Genomic DNA, 23,332 nt, shown 5'->3' with positions numbered 1-23,332 from the left:
ATTTTGTGCACCTGTTTCATATTATCAGAACAGCTTGTTATTTTCTCTGGATGGCCTTTTTTAATCTGCAAATGAGTGTACTTAAACCAGACATTCTTTCATCATCACTAAGATCCAATATAATGTTTATCATATCACTGCATAAAACAGGACAGAGAAGACAGACTCAGAGTGCCTGTCCTGGACATATTATTTATTATACAAGACAAATCAGGTGTTGATAGGCCAGTTCCTGAAAGATGCTGAGCAGTGTCAACACCCAATTAAAATCAATAGGAATTGTGGGTGCTCAGTGATCTCAGGATTTGACCCTGTAAAGCTGCCTCTTGAGACGTCACATAAAATAACTCTTTAACCTAAAATGTCTAATATCCAGAGACTGAGTAAATATAACAATTATTCATTTTTGGGCTAACTTCACCCTTCCCCTCCTGGTTATGACTGCCCCTGGGTACATGGAGGGAGGGGATGAGATTAGCAAAATCCACACAGGAGATCCGTACTGAGGTTGTGTTGTGGTGCTCAGCACTGCAGCAGTTTAATGTACATGCCTGGTGGGACATTTGGGGGTGTCTGTAAATCTGTGACTATGTGGGTCCCTTAGTCATTCAGCCCTTCACAGGATGAGTGTCTCTGTTTGGGGGAAAAGAGGGGGTTCAACCCACGCAGAAACGATTGCAGCCCTAAGCCTGCCATAGAAGCAATGAAGTAGCTCTATCTCTGCCGTTCCAGCTACACTCCAGCTTCTGGGTCTACTTGGCACAGAAGGGAGAATTTCCCTTTTTATCTGCAGTGAGAAATCAGATGTTACAACATCTTCCACAAAGCTGGTTATGATATCCCATCCATCCACCTAGCTAGGCTTTTATACTGCCCTCATCACCATGCAGTCTGACAGCCTGAATTTAGATTCCAGCAAAATAACCTCCCTCCTCATCTTCAACATGCTCCCTGGATTTGCTTCTCCTTTAGTACTCTCTCTTTACCGCCACCCATTTATTCTCCGCTCTGTTCCCTATGCACCTCAAATACTAGACATTTTTCTGTCCCTTCTCCAACACTGCCCCCCATCAGACATGGCCTCCCTGCATTTAGTTGCTACTCTGAGCAGTTCAAAAGACATGACTTACGAGGAGAGGCTGAGGGAACTGGGGTTATTTAGTGTGCAGAAGAGAAGAGTGAGGGGGGATTTGATAGCAGCCTTCAACTACCTGAAGGGGGGTTCCAAAGAGGATGGAGCTCGGCTGTTCTCAGTGGTGGCAGATGACAGAACAAGGAGCAATGGTCTCAAGTTGCAGTGGGGGAGGTCTAGGTTGGATATTAGGAAGCACTATTTCACTAGGAGGGTGGTGAAGCACTGGAATGGGTTACCTAGGGAGGTGGTGGAATCTCCATCCTTAGAGGTTTTTAAGGCCTGGCTTGACAAAGCCCTGGCTGGGATGATTTAGTTTGTGTTGGTCCTGCTTTGAGCAGGAGATTGGACTAGATGACCTCCTGAGGTTTCTTCCATCCCTAATCTTCTTTGATTCTATGATTTTATGACTCATTCCTTCTCCCTAGTGTATGGCATCCATTAAACAATAGAACAAAATCAATCAAAATCTCATGCTTAAACCTTCAAGGTGGCCACAGTACTCTTCATTAGTGCTATGCTTGATTTCCACTGGATAATTGTATGATATGGAATATCCTGCCTTATTTACTAGTATTTGTAAATGTAAACTGTCATCTGCTGTGAAACATGTTATTAAACCTCTGCATGAATTATAAAGAGTAATGGATGTTTACCTGAATTTATTTTCTCTGAATATACAGGTTCAGTATTCTTAACTAGGAGTTCTCCACTTCCATGGAGCTGGGGGGAGAGGGGGAGGAAGGGAGGTGCATGGAGATAATAGAACCAGAACTGTCTATCACCGAGTGGAGCTCTGCCCTACTCACCATATAGAATGATTCCAGGGCTGCAATGTGTTTAAATTATGATTGGAAATTGACTTGGATCTGGACCCAAAACACCCTTGAACTATGGGAAAGTTGAGACCTAATGGAACTAACCTTTGTAACTCAGGCCTAGCTCTAATATATTTCAAAGGCAAAAATAATATTAACTGGGAAATGAGTCCCACCCCCACTAAGATATTCTCCTGGCACAGCATGCAAAACTCCCCTTGACATCATTGAGCTTCCGCTGTAGCGCTTGGTTTCTGAGATTCTTGCTATGACTTCTGCTCTCTAGACTTGCATATCTGTATGATCATCACTGTAGTATCTGAGGGTGTGAGACCTATGAGAAGATGAATCAGTTCTCATAGCTCTGTTCACGTATCACTTTAAAATAATAGTTCAACTGGTTTCATTTTTCCCCACAGCAGAACACATCTATTCAATATAAGCATAGTTAGTTTTCGAAGTGTTGTACATATTGTCCTCATTTTGAACCACTGTTTTTTTTCCTTTTCAATTGTCTTCTTGTCAAAATTAAGATAGTCCTTCTCATCATAATTGTTTACTATGAAGAAGACATTGTGCTACCTGCTTGTTCAACATCAGATCTAATTACTGCCTTAAATCTCAGCTGTTAGCACATTCAGCACTTGAACTGTTACTTCACCTTGTTCCCACACATTCATTCAGTAGCAAGAAGATGTATTAAAGCAGAGAACAGTTGTTCCTGCACGATTTGCTTTTAACATTTTCTGCCATGAGGACACTTTTATTTACAGACATTTATTTATTTAAGATATTTATAACCATTTGAAGCCCTGGTATAGCTGCATCAGTGTTACCAACAGCGCATGCTTTAGGGTAGACAGGGTGCAGAAGTTTTTACTGCAGAGTGGATGACATGGCAGTGAAAATGCTTGCCTGAGTCTAAATTAGAAAGATGGATTTGTGATTCTCCTAGCAGAGACGAGACCTGAGAAAATACTAAATATTTTAATGTAATCTTTTAAATCTTTTAAACTATACTGTCTGAATTTTAGATAGATAAATACCTTGAAAACATTACCCTACAATACACTAAAAATAAATACTGAGTTTCTGCTTCCCTATTTCATACTCAATTAAATCCATCAGTTGTAACCTTCCTAAACTGTGCATCTCATGTGGTCTGGCTGTTTTGTCATTTTACAATGGTTTATTTCCATTAATCTCCAGAGACTGCAGGGCATAGTTGGAGATCCCAAATGCCCCTTCTATTCTTACTACAACAGTTTTTAAATGCAGATGCGTGTGACAGCCAAGTAATCCTTTCTTAGCAAAAGCAGCAATACAAGTGAACTATTTCAAGGGTTGTCTTTAATATAAAAAACATTGTTCTCTCCTTTCTCACCTATTGCTGTCCAAACACCAAGTTACTAATAATCTATAAAAAGTATGGCGTCTCATGCTAAAGTGAAGCAATTGCATTGCTTGCAAAGTGCTATAGACCGTACTGCACTTTCTTTCCAAAATGCATCACGTAATCTGCTTCTGGCAGAAAGGTTACAATCGCCAATAAAATGTTTCCATTTGTGCCTATCCCTTTGATATCAGCAATAACTGGCAGCACAAGGAGAAGGAAGAATACCTTGCCTATTGGATATAATAGTTGAAAATTAAATTCGCTTGTGGAGAAATCTTGAAGGGTGCTGGGCACCAGGGTGCTGAGCCAAAAGAAAAGAATAAGATTAAGCCTAAAAAAAAAAAAATCTTGCCAGTCCTAACATTCACTCATTTCACACAGGGTTCACACAGCTCTGCTCATATTTTCTATCATTATCTGCACAGTGCTCTCCTGCTATGCTATTTTCTCAACCTGCTCTTTTGATTTACAGCTAATCAAAACCAAATCTGTTCTTAAACATGCTGATGCTTTCAACTTCATGAACTGCTCCTTTGAAGGAAGCAGTTCGATTCCCTGGATGAGCCAATTTAAATAATGTTTTTCTATTTAAAACGCTCAGCATTAGCAATTCAGTGGGATTGTAACACCATTCTGTGACCCATGTTATGCAGGGCATGAGAAAAAACAGTCTTGCCATGTACGTGCCCATCCTTCTGATAGCACTTCCACAAGTTTCTGGAATGGTCGGCTCTACAAAAATGGTATTATTCTCAAACACTATTGTGCACACTCATGTTAGCACCCACAATGCTGAACACAATTTGTCCAGGTCTACAATGACTGCCAAGTTCTGTTCAGCATTAGGCCAGTTTTTGCTATCACATTCAAGCACGGTAACATTTTGTTATGTAAACCAGGCCTCTTGGTCTTTTTGGTAACTATTCCCTCTGACTGGGATCCCCACTCTGTCACTCCGAGTGCAGGAAGTGGGAGCCCGCAAAGATTTTAAATATTAATACTTGTCACTCCAGGCTTGTATTAAACTCCAGGTTACAGCTTCTCTCTGACCCTTGGCTTGGTAAATGCTGCCACCACCCAAATGCAAAAAAAACCCTTTGAACCCAGGAAGGAGCACTTGGGAATTCCTCCCTGTGGGGTACCTTCAAGCCCTTTCACCCACCGGGGAAGAGCTGAGAAAGAAAACAAAGGAAATTAGCTGTGCTACCAATTAATCAAACAACATACACAAACCTCTTAGGACACCAAAAATCCAATCCTGTTCTTAAAAAGGGTAAATTTTATTAAAAACAAAAAGGAAAAAAATTACATCTGGAACTTAGGCTTTTTGCTAGATCTTAAAAGAAACAATTACAAAAATTAAGCACCCAAAATTGTTTTATTGGGGGTCCAGCTTAAAGGTTACAAACAAACAAAAGCATCTGGAGTTAGCACAGAGGAGATCCACAAGCCAAAATAAGAAATAAACCTGACAGCGTCTAACTAAACATTCCCTATCCAAATTATTTCTTCTAGATATGGAAGATACTTTTTCATACCTGGTTCAAACCTTACACAGCATTTCTGCTTACAGCATTGCTGCTCCATGTCCCTGCAGCCCAGAGAACAACAGACAAAGGGAAAAGTTTCTGTCCCAATTTTAAAAAGGTCTACCTTCCCATTGGCTCTTTTGGTCAGGTGGCCACTTTCTTTTCTTTACCTGGGGAGCTTTTAACCCTTTACAGGTAAAGCAAGCAGAGAACAGCTACCACAGGGATTTTACAGCTAACTGGCTGATTGGGTGTCCATAAAAGGGTGCTATCCCCCGCTTCATTTATGATGCTGTGTGTGCACTTCAGAGAGAACTCTGAATGATACAACCTGCTGATGATGCTTTCTTTTGTAGATATCAGTGGATTTCCCCTTTTCCTTTAACAATCTGAGAGTAACCAAAGACTCGACTCAGTTACAGATGGTAATGAAAATAATACTTTAATCTCATAAAACACTTTTCATGGACAAAGCTCAGAACAGCTCACAGATCATTTTACAGGTCAAGTTACTTGCTCAAAGCCTCATAGTGGGTCCATATCAGAAACTAGAAAAGAATACAAATCTTCTGATTCCCAGTCTCACATTCCACCCACTAATTGAAAGTGCTTCTCTCTCACACGGGGGAAGGAAAGTACTCCATGTTTGTAGGTAACCTGGTCATAACCATAGTTTATTTCATCTTGGACTTTAAAAAAAGGGACTGTTGATACTTCATTACACAGAGTACTCTACCTTTTAGAAAAAGACAGCAATCCAACACCAAACATGTTTGTGCTATTGTAATTCTGGCTGGCTGAGACAGTGTGAAGGGCATCAAATATAAGGCAAATATCTGTGCTGTCAGACAGATAGGAGACAGAGGAATGAAATGACAATAATTTACAATAGTTACAAAGACCACAGATTTTTTCACTTTATCTGCTAAGCTGAACTGTATGGAGAGTTGGGCTTTGTGTCATACAACTTACAAACTACCCATGGTAAGTTTTTAAAATATCTTTCAGTCCAGCCACAAGGACTGAAGACAAACAACAGACTTGTGGAATGTAATTGCACTAACTGCTTCATTAAGCCATTTTGTTTAATTCATAAAATAAGTATTTGACCCAGTTACTGGACTTCTTTACATAAATATATACACTTCTCTGTTCCCTTAGCTCATGACACTTTCTCAGCAAATGGACTATAGAATGTCTTGAGCCTATGTTTAGACTGCTGATTTCACTGGGTATTATTTTTGTTCGTTTTTACACAAAAAGATAATCTGCTCCATTGTATTTCAGAGAGATTTAACTGCTCCTCATCTCCCAAATGTCCCTATTAATATCTTTTCAATCAGTGTGGAAAGGCACTTTATATAAATAATAGTTTAGGTACATGATGTGATTTCATGGATAATTTTCTTTATAGATCTTATTGATTAAAGGCCTGATTCTTATTCATGTTGAATAGTGGCTTAATACAGAAGTAGTCCTACTGATATCAATGAGATCATTTGCACATTTATATTACCTGATGTAAGGGTGGCAGAATCTGGCCCTTTGTTTAGTAGAAAATACCTTGCTCATTCTTTATAACTGATTCTGCACTTGTACTGAATGCATTGTGTTCTAAAAAGCCAGCATTTATAGTATAGCAACTAATGATATCAACCCTATGTGATTAATAAACTACAACTGTACATTTACTATATTAAACTCATTTGCAGTTATGTTTCTTTCACAATCACCAGAGCTAGGTGAACAGTAGAAAAGGATTTACAGATAACAAGTTTGTGAATTTCTGAATCGTTATTTGATCTGGCCAGCCACATCTGTACCCATTTCTGCGAACGGGTGCGTGACTGGATTTTGTTCACACTAACATATGAAGAACCTTTAAATCCTGAAAATCCAGGGCTGAACTCCTAGTCTCACTGAAGACAATGGAGTTGACTTAAATGGGGCCAGAATTGCACGGCTGGTATTTATGAGGAAACTCTTGCTTAAATACCTGTACTTCCACTGGGAGTGGTACCCCATCACCCCATATACACTAGCTTTTGCGAGGAAGGGTGTTAGGATTCAGAGAGATATTAGCTTCTACATCTTGGCCCCTCTCTAGCTCCTTTCTGCTGCTCCAGTTGCACAAATACAGCCAAAAAGCTGGCTAACCAGTTATCTGAGATTTCCCTTTGGTAAGATGAAGGAAGCCCTGGATAGCATAGCGCCAGCAGCAAGGAGGAGAGTGGAAACATTGGGTGTAGGAGTGGGGGATACTCTGGAGACACTTTGTACATTGCCGATCCAGAGTAAGATGTCTGTGGCAGCGTCACTTGTCACCAAAGCTGTTAAAGAAGTTCTGTATAAATAGCGCATCTGTACATGCATATGTATGCAGATAGTACATACAAGCATGCCATTGCCTGCCATATAAGAATAAGGTATTGTTCATAAATGCATAGGTTTAATAAAGTTGTAACATTGCAAGCTTCCTGACTGCAGTACTAAACAGAAGTGGTGGGTTTAGTACAAGGGAGCACTAAGGAAGCACCTCTACATCTGGAACAGGACCCATTGCTTTCAAAAGCAACACAGAGCAAACACAACAGGGAAGATTATATGGTTTTTAAACAAGTGTTCGGATATTTTGACATTAAAAGTTTTTGAAAATGTTTCCTACATTTTGAATGAACACAAACAATTCTGGGTTGGGATAGTAATGAGACCTGAATTGGTAAGAGGAAAACTCCCTATTAAACTATAAAAGAAATAAATGGGAGAAAGAAGGAAACACAGGGCAGGAGGATTAAAATCTATCATCTGAATGATCATTGTTTTAATGAAGAGTTAAGTTGAAAATTTTGCTGCATACTTCATGAAGTTTACGTAAATTAGTGATCAGCATCCCAACAATTAGATCCAGTACCTGGCTTACAGCTCTTGTAAAGTTTAAAATGCTGATGTGTATAGACTATCTACAACGATAAAAGTACCTTTTTGCCTCTGACAAAATACTGAGGCAAATTCATCAATGGCTTAATTCTATTTAAGGCACAGTATTTTAAAATAGTAACAATACCACTTAGGTCTTACATAGTGCGTTTCTTCAGTAGCTCTCAAAGTGCCTTAAAAAATGAGGTATCATTGTCCCCATTTTACAGCTGGAGAAACTGAGGCATAGAAAACTGAAGTGACTTGCCCAAGGTCACCCAGCAGGCCAGTTACAGAGCTGGGCATACAACCAAGGTTTCCTAAGTCCATAGCCAGTGCTCTGTCCATTAAGCAAATGAGGGCTAAATCCACTAATTAATTAGTTGAATGTGGTGTTCCAACAGTTAAAAAGCATCTGATATTGTAAATATCATAATATTAAATAATCACCTAAAATATTTTTAAAATCTAGGAGGCTCCATTTGTCTCTTTTTTCTATGCTCTATCCCTTGGTGGCTTTATCCATTCCCATACTTTCAGCTTCCATCACCATGCTAATGACCCCCAGCTCTTTCTCCATCTTTTCTACTCTCTCCATTCTCAGATCTCAGATTATCATTATACTATCTGAATGTCACATCATCACTTCAAGGTCAAGGTCAATAAAAATGAAAGTATTTTGTCCACCACCTTCAACAATTACTATCCCTCTTATAGGCTTGCCGTTTTGATGTCAAATAATACTGAACTCCTCTCTCTCTCGCCTTCTTCTCCTACTCTTGTTGGTTTTTCTTCTACAATCGCCCTAAAAGTCTCTCCTTTCCTCCCCATCCCTTCCACTACCAACCTTATCTATACAGTCAACTCTTGCTTTGACTATAGCTTTATCCTCCTTTCTGGCCTCCTTGCATCTCACCTCTCTCCCTCCATTCTGTGGGAAAGGAGACAACTAAAATAATTTCCCTTTCCTTATGCTCTGGACAGGTCAGCCTCCATATGGCATATGCATGAAACTGCTCCTGTTTACCTCTCTGCTCTCATTTCTTCCTACTCCTCATTGGTTCCCATTGCTTGTTCCAAGCTTCCCAACTGTCCACTCCCTTTGTATTCTTGTTCTGCGTTTGAGACTTCTTTCATGTGACCTTTTATGGCTGCAACAGTCTTCATGTTCTTGGGTGCCGAAGGACCTCCTTGTTCAAAGCCCACCTCAAACCACATTTCTTCCCATAAAGCCTTTCAAAAGGGTCTCTGCCAGACTGCTACGCTGCCTCCAACTCATATTGACATCTCACTACACACAGTATGTCTGAACTGCCTTGTCTGTCTCTATATTAGATTTTTAAGCCTCTTGGTGAAGCTGCTATGTTTCCTGATGTCTAAGTAGAGTGCATGCTGTTGACATTCAAAATATCATTTACTATTTCTGTGTTATTTTCTGCAGACCTGCAAATCTCTCAGAGACCTGCTTCCAGACTTGTTACAACACCAATGTTATTTAATTAGCAATTTCTGACCAGCTCTGTTTCATGTCTAAGATAACCTACTAAAATCACTGAGACTTAAAATCACTCACTATCAGTCAGAAGCAGTACCATTCCAAAGAAATAAAAACAGAGGATAACAGAACAAAATACATTACAGACCCACACTAATGACTCCCTAAAACAGTAATCAATCAAGCAGGCAGTCTCAGCCTGGAAATATCACACAATAGAGAAATACAGTACAAACACATTTTCAGTTTAGGAAAAATGAAGTAGCTGAAGTTTCAAAGTGAAGGTCTCAGATACATATCATGACACAAAACCCATCCACCCAATGCAGTATAAGAAATACAGTTTCAATCTAACAGAAGAATTTAGTATGCTGGTATATTCTTTTTAAACTGCTTGTATTTGTAATATTGAGAACAGGAACTGGTAAAGATAATACAGTCTATAACTGATCCAAAGAAGAGCACGCTGAAAAATGTGTAAGTACATTAAATACTGCAAAACCAGAAAGTAATACAAACTGATTAACTATTTAAAGGGGGGGAAAGGGACACGTGATTTCACAGACAAGGGAGACTGGGGAACATTTAACTAACTGGTCACAAATGTGACTCAAAGCCAGGCCAGTAGGTGGCTCTCCAGTACAAGTTGCCAGCACACACTGATAAGTGACTAAGTGGGAGGCACTCAAGAAATAAATAGTACCGCACTGTACTACTGTATTAATTTACAAAAACATGTATTAAGTGACGCTGAGCAAGATCTAGTGTCCTGAGTAATACACATCTATTTGTTCCAACAGTACATGCAAATACCACAAATGTGTGATTTTGAAAATAAATAATATTTTTAGGTAGAAATTTCCAGACTGATAATTATATAAGCCAGACATTCACCTTAGTCCTGTAGTTCATTTGAAAATATGGGCGTTTAACTTTTTACACAACATCAGAACATCCTCAAGTGCCACGCTACTGTTAGCTAATTATTTTAACTCATTTTAGTCACACCCAATTACAGCATAAGACCAGCAAAAATGTAGGGCGATTCACTGCTTCCCCAACTCACAGTACGTTCAGAGGGGCATGAGGTGCTGGCCCCCCCTTTGCAGACCCACAAGACAGGGTCAATACACTCAGTGCCAGTTCTGCTACACTGAGCATCAGGGCAGCAAAGAGCAGAGCAGCTGAATCTAAATTTAGTTTTTCAAACTTTCCTCCCCATTTTCTATACTTCTGTTGAACTCCATTGGAAGGCAGATGAGGTTCTCTCTCTTTCGCTTCCTCTTTTAAATAAGTAAACTAAAGACTTTAGTCATTCAAGTCAGTAAACCTTTCTGACAATGTGTTTATGTGCTTGAAATTGGATGATGTCCAACAAACCAATCAGTCATGGGGAGAGAAGAACTATGTGTTTTCTGTCTACCAGCCTCAGGGAGTCATATAGTATCGTATAGTACAGTATAGTATAGTATAGTATATAGACTATATGTAGTCTATATATAGTCTATATAGTACTACTTAATTTGTTTCTCACATAATACAAGACAATATAAATATCCGCTCCATATTTTAGTTTGAATCAATATCTCTAAAATATATTAGAATAATTAATTACTATGCTTTCAGTGGGCTAAACCCCGAAGTCTTTAAATAAGGTAAAATTCAGCCTGCACTTGTACTCATTACTGGGGGGCTTGGGATGGCTCAGGAACTAGTTCCAGGATCCTGCTAGCCAACGGGTCCTACTGCCAAAGAAGGGTATCAGATTGGGATCTGTACCTTGGAGTGTGCTACCGAGCCAGAGCTGAGAACAGTGACAAGTCACTGCCCAGACACAGGGGGCTTTGAGGCAGGTGGGTTTCAGTAGCTGGATCCACTCATTACAGACTGGTGACCCCTCCAGAGAACAGGACTGGAACCAGTTGTGACATCCTTTTATATTGGAAGTGTCCCTTAGCCATCCACATTCATACCGTTCTCCTTAACAGCAAACCCCCAGGTCCTTAGACATGTTCTCCCGGCAGAGTCCACCTAGCTGTGGGAGCTCTAGTTTTCTAGTTACACTTTTCAGGGAAAATGTGGCAGTATTGCAAGGAAAAGCAGGCTTAGCAAAGGAATTTCTTAACCACAAACACTTTTACTCTTAAACAGAACTAGAGTTACAGAGCTTAGGAAAACAACAAGCTCCTATAATGCTGTACAATTATAACTCAAGATTTTCTTACTCATATCTGGTCATTTGTTTCTGCAGTAATGAAATGATAAAAACAAAACAGAATTGACAAAAACTTGTGTATAAGCAGCAGAATATAAATATCAATAGGGTAATTATTACATTATGTAACTGAAAAATAAATACTGAATGTAGCTCTTTCTTAACAACCCCTGCTAACTCCCATTCCCTGAATATTTTAAAATTCTCAACCTCAGCACATGTTGATGTGTTAAGGAAGAAGTTATAGATAGGAGTTATAATTAAATTCTCTTCCCCCCCCCCCCAACACGGAGAGTAAGTAAAAATCTAACTTCCTAGAAAGAGCTACAAGAGGAGAGCTTCTCTGTGAGAGTGAATAGTTGGTGGAGGGATAGCTCAGTGGTTCGAGCATTGGCCTGCTAAACCTAGGGTTGTGAGTTTAATCCTTAAGGGGGCTACTTAGGGAATCTAGGACAAAATCACTACTTGGTCCTGCTAGTGAAGGCAGGAGGGCTGGAGTTGATGACCTTTCAGTTCTCTGAGATAGGATATCTCCATTAATTTAATTTAAAACAGTTCAGCATTCTGGACATGCAAGGTGAAATGTAATAGGTCAATTTTTCATTTTTTTCAAATCTATAGACAGTTAAGGGACATAAACATATTTCCATTGTAAATTAAAGAGGAGTTTCTTTGTATCTGCCACGCTGTTGTTCAGGATATGTTAACATGCTATCATATTTACACAGCCAAACTGAATTCCCTGTGCAAAGCCATACATTCTATAGGTTAACACAAGGCAAATCCAGTGACTCACTGTGAGAGTAGTAGACTCAAGACATAGGAAAATTACTGTTTCTGCTGTACAGGAGAGTTGGGAAGAGGAAAGGTCATACTGAAGACTACAGCAGCTGTTCCCAAACTATGGGTTGCAACCCCAAGTGGGGTTGCGCCATCAGCAGATGTGGTCATGCTCCAGTGAGCAGAAGATGCCATTTGCTTTACAAAGTGGCATCCTCCATGCTGACTGAGGTCCCAGGAAGCAAAGCAGTAAATCTGAAAATGAGATCATGCAGGCAAAGAGTTTGGGAACCGCTGCTCTACAGCCACCGTTGGATTGACTTCTACAGGATTCATTATGCTGTATTATCTGTTTAAATGAATAGTCCAAACATCTGGCAACGAGACAATCATTTATCTGGACAAATATTAGAAAACGGCTGAATATACAGGGATCACTCGAAACTAACAGTAAGCTCTATCATGGGTCTCTCCACAGAACGGTGGAGGGGTATTTGCAGGATAAACTCCACAGGTCCACCGAACACCACCCCACGTAAGGACACAGCAGACCTAGTGGCCTAAGCTTCTGGGCTGTACTAGGGGCTGTGGCAAGCCTTTGCAAGTGTTCCATGTGCTGCCTTTGAAATGGGATTGGAAAAAGACAACGAAAATTTCACTTTAAGTAAAAGTTACTGGAAACAGTTAAGTCATCCAGTCAATGTCTTGTTTTAAAGACCTGTATTGGTGTTGTGCTATTATTACGCTTCTGCTTCTATCACTAACACCAAAGAGTTGCAAGCAAAGGAATGCATGTTTACGAAAACAAATACAAGTAAGGATGGCTCAGGCAGCAGCATACACTCCATAAAAGCTGGTGGATTTCCTCATCAATGTTGGGACAGCCAGGCATTAAGAGGGCCAAGATGCCTTCGTTAAAGCTTTGTAAAATCTTCCCTGTTCCCTCCCAAGGACAAGAAGCCAGGACTACTGTACCGAGTTTCCTAAGGAATTTGTCCCCTCCTTTAGATCTTTCTGCAGGAAAGGATGATACAGCTCAAAGGTTCATTTACAAATGAATGTAACTAGTGGATGATGCAGAAATGGTTCTCCAGGAAAAGTGAAGGTCATGTTTCAACATCTAGAAAGCTATATTATTAATTGGTAAAATGAAGTACAATGGAATACAAACAAGGTAAGATTTAATTTCACAGTTCTTCATACAACTCTGAAGACTTAATTTCAAGATACAAAAGTGTTCTGAGAATATTTTGTAATTACAAACCAATAAGAAAAATCATCCAGAAGGAATAATTATATAATTTCTAGATGAACTCACTGCGAGATGCTTAGAAGAGCAGTAATAAATAGATTTTCATATCATTACTGCTGCTGCAGTCGATGACTCACCGCTGCTACTGGGACCATATCCCAGAACAGTCATGCTACTTTATGCATTGCATAAGAAATTAACCATGCTGGATTTACCACTACATGAAACAGGTTTTGGTTCTTAGGGTTCATATGAGTCATATGTGTAGCTACTTAAAAATATAGCAATTAAACATTTTACTTAAAAATAGTGAAATTTAGAGATTCCAAAAAAGAAGGCATCTCCCCTCTGTCAGACAAAACTGGCATATGTATGTAGTGACCATAGTGGTATGATCTATAGGTAGCAATTTTATATTGGGTCCTTACAGCTTTATAAACATTTAGAATGACATCTCCCATATACAGTATCTAAAACATCCAGCCATTAGAAAAGACATTTTTATAAAAACAAGTGAACAAGAATGGCTGATACCTGGTAACATTTGCCAAAAGCAAAAGGAAAGAAAACTTCTATTGAAAAAGTGTGTGTGTCACCTAATATAGAAGAATATACAAACAAACAATAGCACTTACAGTTTTACGTATCGTAACAAATGGCCAGAATGTAGAGTGAAGTAGCATGGAAGGGAAAAGTTAGGACAGTTGGGGACCCCTCCAACTATTAAACCATCTCACAGAAAAAAAATTCCTGTAAATCTGTTTTGAGTCACTAACAGTTGATCAAACAAAGACCTGACTGCATGAAATAGGTGAGTGTTTCCTCTGAATCCTTTGTGCCATGGACAATGTGGTTTGTTGTGTTTTTTTTTTAATTTTCAGTGATCAATAAAAAGCTTTACAAACATTAAGTGAGACAAATCCATGGTTGAGCTACAGTGAGATGATGAAAATGCTGAAGAAAGAAAGGCATTCATTCTCTCATCAAATGCCACAACTTAATTTTCAAATATCTTGCACTCTACTATATTCTTGTGCTCACTCCCAAATCTAAGTGTACATAATTATTTTCCATCCCTTCTGAAATATTCTCTGCTGAGAACAGAGGAATTATGAAACTGATTCTGTGGCTGAAAAATTCCCTCACGTGTTATAAAATACAATAGAGGATACTAGAAATGGAAAAGCCTCTCGTCATATTGTTCATCCCTTGTCAACGTACCATTCTTCCCCACTGAAAACCTCTGTGTCTGTTTAGATTTTCTCCCCATGATAACCTAGTCGAATTTTTCCAAGTGAAATCTCATTTTATTTCCTGCCTCTATTTTTCTGTCCTTAGTGGCTTTTGCAACACTTCCTAATTTAGTATAATCTCTTAATTTAATTATATGCGGCTTGTCCCATTTTACGAATCATTAATAAAGACATTATGTAAAAACAAATGCAATGAAACTATCAGCTACTCACTAAATACCTCCCCACAACTTGCCATTGATCATTAAGTAAGGGCTTGGCTACACTTGCAAGTTAGAGCGCATTAAAGCGGCCCCAGGCGCCCTAACTCCTGAGGTGTCCACACTGGCAAGGCACTTAGAGAGCCTGGACTCTGCAGCTGGAGCGCTCCAGGTAATCCACCTCCACGAAAAGCATAAAGCTTGCTACACCCTGGCTGAAATGCCCGGGCGTCAGTGTGGATGAGGAGTTGCATTAATGCGCTGTGACTGGCCTCCAGAAACATCCCATAATCCCCTGAAGTCAAGTGACCACTCTTCTCATTGTTTTGAAATTGGCTGCTGGTATGCGGATATCCCCTTTCAAAGCTCCGTTTCTGACAGCCGGCATGCTTATCTGCTCCGGGACAAAGTAAACCATTAGTGTGGAATGCTGCTGTTGTGTGTGTGTGTGGGGGGGGGGGGGGGGAGGGGGTCTGCTGCTGTCTGAACTCACAAGACAGCATGCTGACACGCTCTCAGCCCCCCAAAACACACTGTCTCTCCCCCCACATACACACAACACACTCCCTGTCACACTCCACCCCTCTCCCCCATTTGAAAAGCACATTGCAGCCACTTGCACACTGGGATAGCTACCACAATGCACTGCTCTTTGTGGCGTTGCAAGAGCTGCTAATTTGGCCATGCCAGTGCGCTTGCAGCTGACAGTGTAAGCACATGGCAGCATTTTCCCTGCTGCGGTCTTCGAGGGCTGGTTTAACTCCCAGCGCTCTACATCTGCAAGTGTAGCCAAGCCCTAAGCGGCTGATTTTTTAATTTGTTTTATTGTTTTTTAAGCTCTGTATACTTTATAAAACTTAAAAATAAGCAATATTTAATGCAAAAATAAAAAACTCACAATAATCTTGATGAACTGTCCAAACACCACAAAAAACTAGCCTCAGTTAATAACAATATTAATCAGCAATCCCACTAAATTTCTTCCCCTCCCCAAATACCTGAGAAAAAAGATGGACTTTGAAGTATGCCTCTAAGGTTAACAGCCCTTGTCTCTGATGGATAGCAGGGGTATATGAGATATGTGCACTGTTTTTCTTCACTTAAGTCTTGTTTAGAAATAGCAGCAAGTGATATGTTTGCTCTTCTACCTGGACATTCTACTTGTCTGAGCTTTGACAGATTTCAAGTCAAGTGTGGTACATGCATATATGTGCCTCCCATGTACAATGGGAAATTTAGAGTTCAAATATCATTCATATAGCAGGTAGGGTAGATAGAACGGTGGGCAATAAACAGAGGCATTCTAGTCCAGTTTTTAATGGCATATGTAGACATATAGTCCTAGAGCCCAAGGAAACTTCATATGAGGTTGAAGGTAAAATTGCCTGGTATGGAAACTAGGGGCATGATCCTGCTCCTATTCAAGTCGATATAAAAATTCCCTTTCCCTTTAAAAGTGAAGGATTGACCAGTCGATAAAACACACGGAGTGTTGCAAAATATGCATACTGCTGACTCTAGTTCACTTAAAAGTAACATGCTAAACAAAACATGTATGGTAGTCTGCTTATCTCAGAGAGAGAGAGAGAGAGGTCTCAGTTATAAAACACAAATGAGAAAGGTCCATTGGAGAGGACAGCCCATTTCTTTGCATAGGGAAAAAGCATTTGGGACCCATGGCTTGGATTCTTCCCTGTTTGTGTTGGGCAAGAGACTGAAAATAAGAACGGCCATACTGGGTCAGACCAAAGGTCCATCTAGCCCAGTATCCTGTCTTCCAACAGTGGCCGATGCCAGGTGCCCCAGAGAGAATGAACAGAACAGGTAAGCATCAAGTGATCCATCCCCTGTCGCCCATTCACAGCTTCGGGCAAAACTGAGGCTACCATCCCTGCCCTTCTGGCTAATAGCTATTGATGGACCTATCCGCCACAAATTTATCTAGTTCTTTTTTGAACCCTGTTATAGTCTTGGCCTCTGACAAGGAGTTCCACAGTTTGACTGTGCGTTGTGTGAAGAAATACTTCCTTTTGTTTTAAACCTGCTGCCTATTAATTTCATTCGGTGACCCCGAATTCTTGTGTTATGAGAAGGAGTAAATAACACTTCCTTATTTACTTCCTCCACACCAGTCATGATTTTATAGACCTCCGTCATATCCCCCCTTAGTTGTCTCTTTTCCAAGCTGAAAAGTCCCAGTCTTTTTAATCTCTCCTCATATGGAAGCTGTTCCATGCCCCTAATCATTTTTGTTGCCCTTTTCTGAACCTTTTCCAATTCCAATATATCTTTTTTGAGATGGGGCAGCCATACCTGCATGCAGTATTCAAGATGTGGGCATAGCATGGATTTATATAGAGGATAATAAAATATTCTCTGTTTTAATATCTATCCCTTTCTTGAAGATTTCCAACATTCTGTTAGCACGGAGGTCTAGTGGAGTGTAATGAAATATATACAAGGTATCTATTCATAGAATCATAGAATATCAGGGTTGGAAGGGACCTCAAGAGGTCATCTAGTCCAACCCCCTGCTCAAAGCAGGACCAATTCTCAACTATTACTGGATACTATCTTAATGTTTGAATGGTAATTATTAATATGATGCTGTTTATTTGCTTTCCCCCCTCTAGATCTCTGTGTCTTGCCTTCACGAGGGAGCAGTGGAAATGGAAATATTTCAGACTAGCTCTTTGTATATAAAGCACTCAGAAGAGACACATTTATTTTCTAATTATCTGTTCAAAATATCCAGGCCTTACCACAGTCACCTGCCAAACCAAAAAAGTTTTCTGATTGTTTGTCCATGGGTGGCTAAGAATCCAATTTAGTTGTTTAACAAGAAAACAGAGGGTTACTCAAAAATGAAACAGTTGTTTGTCTTTCTGGCAATGAAAATTGCCTTTGAACTCCTTGAATGTTGCTGAAAAGCTAACTAAGATTGCTAGTTACCAGAGACTGACCATGAGCTCACCCACAGACAACACATTCAAACTGAGACAACGGCGGGCACATGTGCTTCTCACTGGTTCCACTCCCTTCTCCCAAAGTATTACTTGTGTGGCTGACATCAACCATATTTTGACTAAAACGGTAGCTGTGAAAGTTGTGTTCATGTGAATTTTTGTGCAAAATGTCAGTACTAAATGAACATAAAATGCTTCATTGCATCTTTCAGCCTCAGGAAATCTGCCTTTTGCATATCTCATTTTAATCACCTTTAGAGGTACCATCAGCTATAAAATATTTCCATTCTCTCTTATATTCTGTAAGCTGTTCAAAAACATTTCCTCATTACATTATCTCTTGGTAGACTGAAAATTTTCTTCATTACAGAGATGATCTTTGTAGAAAACATAGACCAGTGAGTTAACTTAAGGCATATCCAGCTATGCACCCTTTACTTTTAAGTAGAAACCCACTTAAATGTTCTTATGGTATCAGGCAACTGGCTTTGTTTCATTGTCTTTTCTGCCAGTAATTCAGTCCCTAGTGGACAAAAACTGTTTACTGGGCCTATGAGGATATTTTAGCTAGTAACAACAATCCTCTGTACAACATGAGCAGCTGTGGTGGTACCATTTGCTAACTCTGAAGCCAAAACCTTTTTCTAGATATCATCTGCCTCTGTCCTTTGGGCAATGGAATTACAGTCTTATATGTAGGCTTTGGCACCAAGTTTCTAAATGGCTTCAAATGCGTTAGCTGCCAGATTAGGTGTTCCACGATTTGCACTTGCTTCCTGCTAGTTTCCTGATTGAATTTCAGGGATTAGTTTTAACCTAGAAAGCCATAAATGATTTGGGAACTTCCAACTTGAAATACTCTCTCTCTCCTGATACCACACTGCCAAAGTTGTGATCAGTAGAGGTGCTTGAGCTGGATCCCCCTCAATTTAAAAGGGAGAACATAAGAATGTCTAGATTGGGTAAGATCAATGGTCCATCTAGCTCAGTATCCTGTCTTCTGACAATGGCAAGTGCCAGATGCTTCAAAGGGAGTGACTGAAACAGGGCAATTTATCAAGTGACCCATCCACTGTTATCCAGTCCCAGCTTCTGGCAGTCAGAGGTTTAGACACATCCAGAGCATGGGGTTGCATCACTGACCATCTTAGTTAATAGACATTGATGGACTTATCCTCCACAAACTTTTTTTTATTTTAAAACCCGGGAGCGGGCTGGCAGTAGGACATTCTCTGTTATGAGTACTCATCTCTTTAATCATCTTCCAATCATACACGGTACTCCTTAGGCACATATCCAATATGTGTTGGGAAAAATGCCATGAGATCATGGGGAACTTCAGTTCGAGTGACATATTCAGAAGGTCTCCTGCTTCCAGTATGACAAAATTGTAATTCGTAAATATTACAGATGACAATTGCCTAACTCAAATGGCGTTGCATCCAACACAGGGGAATTCCATATTAGAATCTGTCTTAACAGATAAAGAAGAACTGATCACAAAACTAAAAATTAAAGGTATCTTAGGCATAAGTGATCACATTTATAATGTGCAAACAGAATAAAGTCCCAACCAATACCATATATACTCAGTGCTTTAAAAGGCCCAATTTCACAAAGCTGAAAACAATTATGTGCCAAATAAGCCGGAAGGAAGATTTTAATCAGAAAAATGTGAATGATAGTTGAGAGTTATGTAAAAACACTTTATTATCATAGAATCATAGAATATTAGGGTTGGAAGAGACCTCAGGAGATCATCTAGTCCAATTCCCTACTCAAAGCAGGACCAACACCAACTAAATCATCCCAGCCAGGGCTTTGTCAAGCCGGGCCTTAAAAACCTCCAACTCCCTAGGTAACCCATTCCAGTGCTTCACCACCCTCCTAGTGAAATAGTATTTCCTAATATCAGAGGTGAAAGTGAGCCGGTATGGGCTGGTACTGCATACCGGTAAGAAGCCAGTACTGGCCCACATGAAAGCACTGCTGCGGCAGCGCTTTAAGGTCACTCCCCTTCCCCGTCGGCGGCCCTGCTGGTACAGACCCTATCGGCATGGCCGCTGATGGGGGGTGTGTGTGCAAAAAGGGCAGCTTTAACATCCCTGCCCCTTTTGCGTCCCCCACCCCCACCCCCACCGGCAGTCCTGCCGGTAGGGTCCGTACCGGCAGGGCTGCCGACGGGGAAGGGGAGTGACCTTAAAGCCCGGGGCAGCGGTGGGGAGCCCCGGGCAGTGTGGATGGGCTAGCTGGGGGACGCCCCTTCTGGGGCGGCCAGAGCTGGCCCCTGTACCAGTAAGTCTTTGGACTTACTTTCACCCCTGCCTAGTATCCAACCTAGACTGCAACTTGAGAGCATTGCTTCTTGTTCTGTCATCTGCCATCACTGAGAACAGCCGAGCTCCATCCTCTTTGGAACCCCCTCTTCAGGTAGTTGAAAGCTGCTATCAAATCCCCCCTCACTCTTCTCTTCTGCAGACTAAATAACCCCAGTTCCCTCAGCCTCTCCTCATAAGTCATGTGCCCCAGCCCCCTGATCATTTCCGTTGCCCTCCGCTGGACTCTCTCCAATTTGTTCATCCCTTCTGTAGCGGGGGGACCAAAACTGGATGCAATACTCCAAGTGTGGCCTCACCAGTGCCAAACAGAGGGGAATAATCACTGTGATAATAATAATAGTGATAATAATCACTGCTAGATGCCCAAAAAGCCACAATCCCACAATGGAGAAACATACCTTCTTTCGAGTGGAAGTGAAGGCAGCTGTAAAATATATATGTAACAAACAGAAAAAAAGGGAAGTTAATATTAATGAATATAAATTAGAAGCTAGGAATTGTAGAAAACAAATAAGGAAAACAAAGGGACAGAAGGAATAATCTACGGCCAGCAGTTAAGGACAATAATAAGGAGTTTTTTGAATATATTAGGAACAAAAAAGAATCCTAACAACGGAATTGGTCCATTTCTTGATGAAAAAGGTAGAATTATCAATAATAATGCAGAAAAGGCAGAGTTGTTTAGTCAATATTTTTGTTCAGTATTTGAGGGGAAAAAAACAGATGACGTAGTCTTATTATATGATGATGACAACACTCTTCCCATTCCACTAGTTTCTCAGGAGGATGTTAAACAGCAGCTTATAAAGTTAGACATTTTTAAATCAGTAGGTTCAGATAACTGTCATGCAAGAGTTTTTAAAGAACTGGCTGAGGATCTTGCTGGATCATTAATGTTGATTTTCAATAAGTCCTGGAGCATTAGCCAGCTAATTTTAAAAGCCTTTCGGCCAGTTGTCAGTCCACATGATAGTGCCTCCCCATCAAAGCCAATTTGAACATTTGAAGACAGATTTCATGCATTACTAAACTTCAAATATATATCACCTGCAATGTTCATTTCCTCCGCTACTTCTGTGACTCTATATATAAACAAAGCAATCGCGTGTGCTACTGTTTGTTCTTAGTTCTACTCTCTGCTATGGACCAAGCCTTGAGTTCCTTACTGATGCAAAACTCTCATTGAAGTCAAAGGGATTTCTGTGCCTAGGTAGGGACTTCAGCATGGCAAATGGTCTCTTACTACAGTTTTACTAATGATATACACTAATCTAACAGGATCACTCTGTCACTTTAAAAAAAAAAGCAGCTCTCTATTTGCTTTTCTTCCACTTTTTACTTTCTCCCTAGCTCTCCCTGACTTTCAAAAATAATTATCTGTAGTAAACTAGGCCTATTAGCTGATTCTCAAATATCCTAGGATATATCATCTAGTTGACTTATATATGTTCATATTATCAACGTATTCTCTTACATGCTCAAATTTTTAATTACTTTTTCATTGTGCAACCTCTTGTAAAATACACATTAAAAAGGACTTGCCATTTTTGAGTAATGAATTTAATTCCCTTTCTCATCTTGTTAATGTATCTAATGTTTCTTTCCCTTCATATAGAAAAGTATGCTTATGAGCAGACGATCCTAGTGTTCCCTCGCTTTTCAGGGCCAATACCTGCAGAAAGTGTTAACAAAATTCTATTTGCAATTTTATAGTAAATCCTGGGGCAAAGCATGTGGTGTTTTATCTAGATGCATTTTTCTCCACAGGAGAGATTAAAAGTAGACCATCAACTCTATGGAAAATGAAACAGTATGTTAAGCATAGGAGGTTTAACAGAATCTTTTCAGTATTTAAGTCCACGTCTGACATTTGTATTATAAATACCAGTTCCATGCAGCTACATAATCCAGATAGGCCAAAAGGAAATAAAGGCAAAAGATCACCAAAATAACAAAATATAAAGGAGGGGGATGCTATTCCGTATAAAGTTCTTAAATGTTAACAAATAGAGGGTTTTTTGTTAATGACTTTCAGTTCTTTTAACTTTACCACCTTAACTCTGCATTAACAATTTTTTAAATTAAAGGCAGTGTAGGTGTGACACCTATAGATAAGGTTATCTAACATTTCCCATTATAAGACTTTGAGTTCAGTTCCTAATAAAATTTTGTCGAACTTCAACTGCTGGGCTGAAATTTTCCAAGACAGGGTGTCTGCCTCAGGTTGAATTTTCTTGGACAAGCTTCTGCAAAAACTGTTAGCCATTCTGAGAACAAGGTGAGGGAAAAGTAAGTTGTTTTCCCCATATTAACGAATAGGTGGTCAGAATTTTTTCTGAAAAGCTCTAACTCCGCCAGGCTTTGGAGTAGGGACTTGAAATGTAGCCTGAGGGTCATCCTGGGGTCAGGGATGTGCCTTTTGCAGTTCCTGAGGGGGAAAAGAACACCTTTATTTGGCCAAATTATGGCCTTCAATAAGAATCATAATTTGCACATGCTCAATAGAGAGTTGCTAGCATTCGGCTGCTAAATTCTCCAAGGTTTCCATCTATACTGGGCATACTCCATCCCATCACAGCTCCTGTACGTGACTGAAGTCTATGTGCACCATCCACCCAGACAGAGCATGATCCAATCCAGGGTTGCATGGACTGCTCAGGCCTTTCCCTGCAATTTCTGCTCTGGGCTAGGCTCCAGAACTAATCAGGGCCGCCCATAGGGGGGAGCAAGTGGGGCAATTTGCCCCAGATCCCGGGCCCCACAAGGGCCCCCACGAGTATGTTGGAGGCTCCCCCTGCCTCCGTCTTCCCCCATCCCCCGGCGTCTCAGCTGGTAAGGGGGCAGGGCTGCAAGCTGCAGCCGAGTGGCGGGAGCTCAGGCCCCGCTGGAAACACCATGCCACTGCAGCGCTGGACGCGGCGCGCTGAGGCTCCGGGAGAGGGGGTAAGCGGCATGGTAAGGGGCCAGGCACCCCCGACCGCATCCCTCACAGCCCTGACCCCAGCTCCGAGCCCAGCCCCTCTGAGCCAGACACCCCCCTG

The 23,332-nt window shown here is 40.5% G+C and overlaps 1 protein-coding gene across 5 annotated transcripts in view; it reads right to left on the bottom strand.

The window, feature by feature from the left end:
* PDE4B (phosphodiesterase 4B) overlaps nucleotides 1-23,332 on the bottom strand; it is a 380,290-nt gene that overhangs the window by 98,888 nt on the left and 258,070 nt on the right. Inside the window, exon 1 of one of the 5 annotated variants that reach the window (XM_065553990.1) lies at nucleotides 4,885-4,901. The exons of the other annotated variants lie outside the window; for them this stretch is intronic. The gene's annotated coding sequence lies outside the window, so the exon portion shown is untranslated. Of the gene's footprint in view, nucleotides 1-4,884; nucleotides 4,902-23,332 lie in introns of those variants that run through there. 5 annotated transcript variants of the gene reach the window in all.

The sequence above is a fragment of the Chrysemys picta genome, chromosome 8, assembly GCF_011386835.1.
Source record: "Chrysemys picta bellii isolate R12L10 chromosome 8, ASM1138683v2, whole genome shotgun sequence".
NCBI classification, from domain to species: Eukaryota; Metazoa; Chordata; order Testudines; family Emydidae; genus Chrysemys; species Chrysemys picta.
The sequence above is the reverse complement of the archived record's forward strand: the minus strand, read 5'-3'. Positions and strand labels throughout refer to the sequence as shown.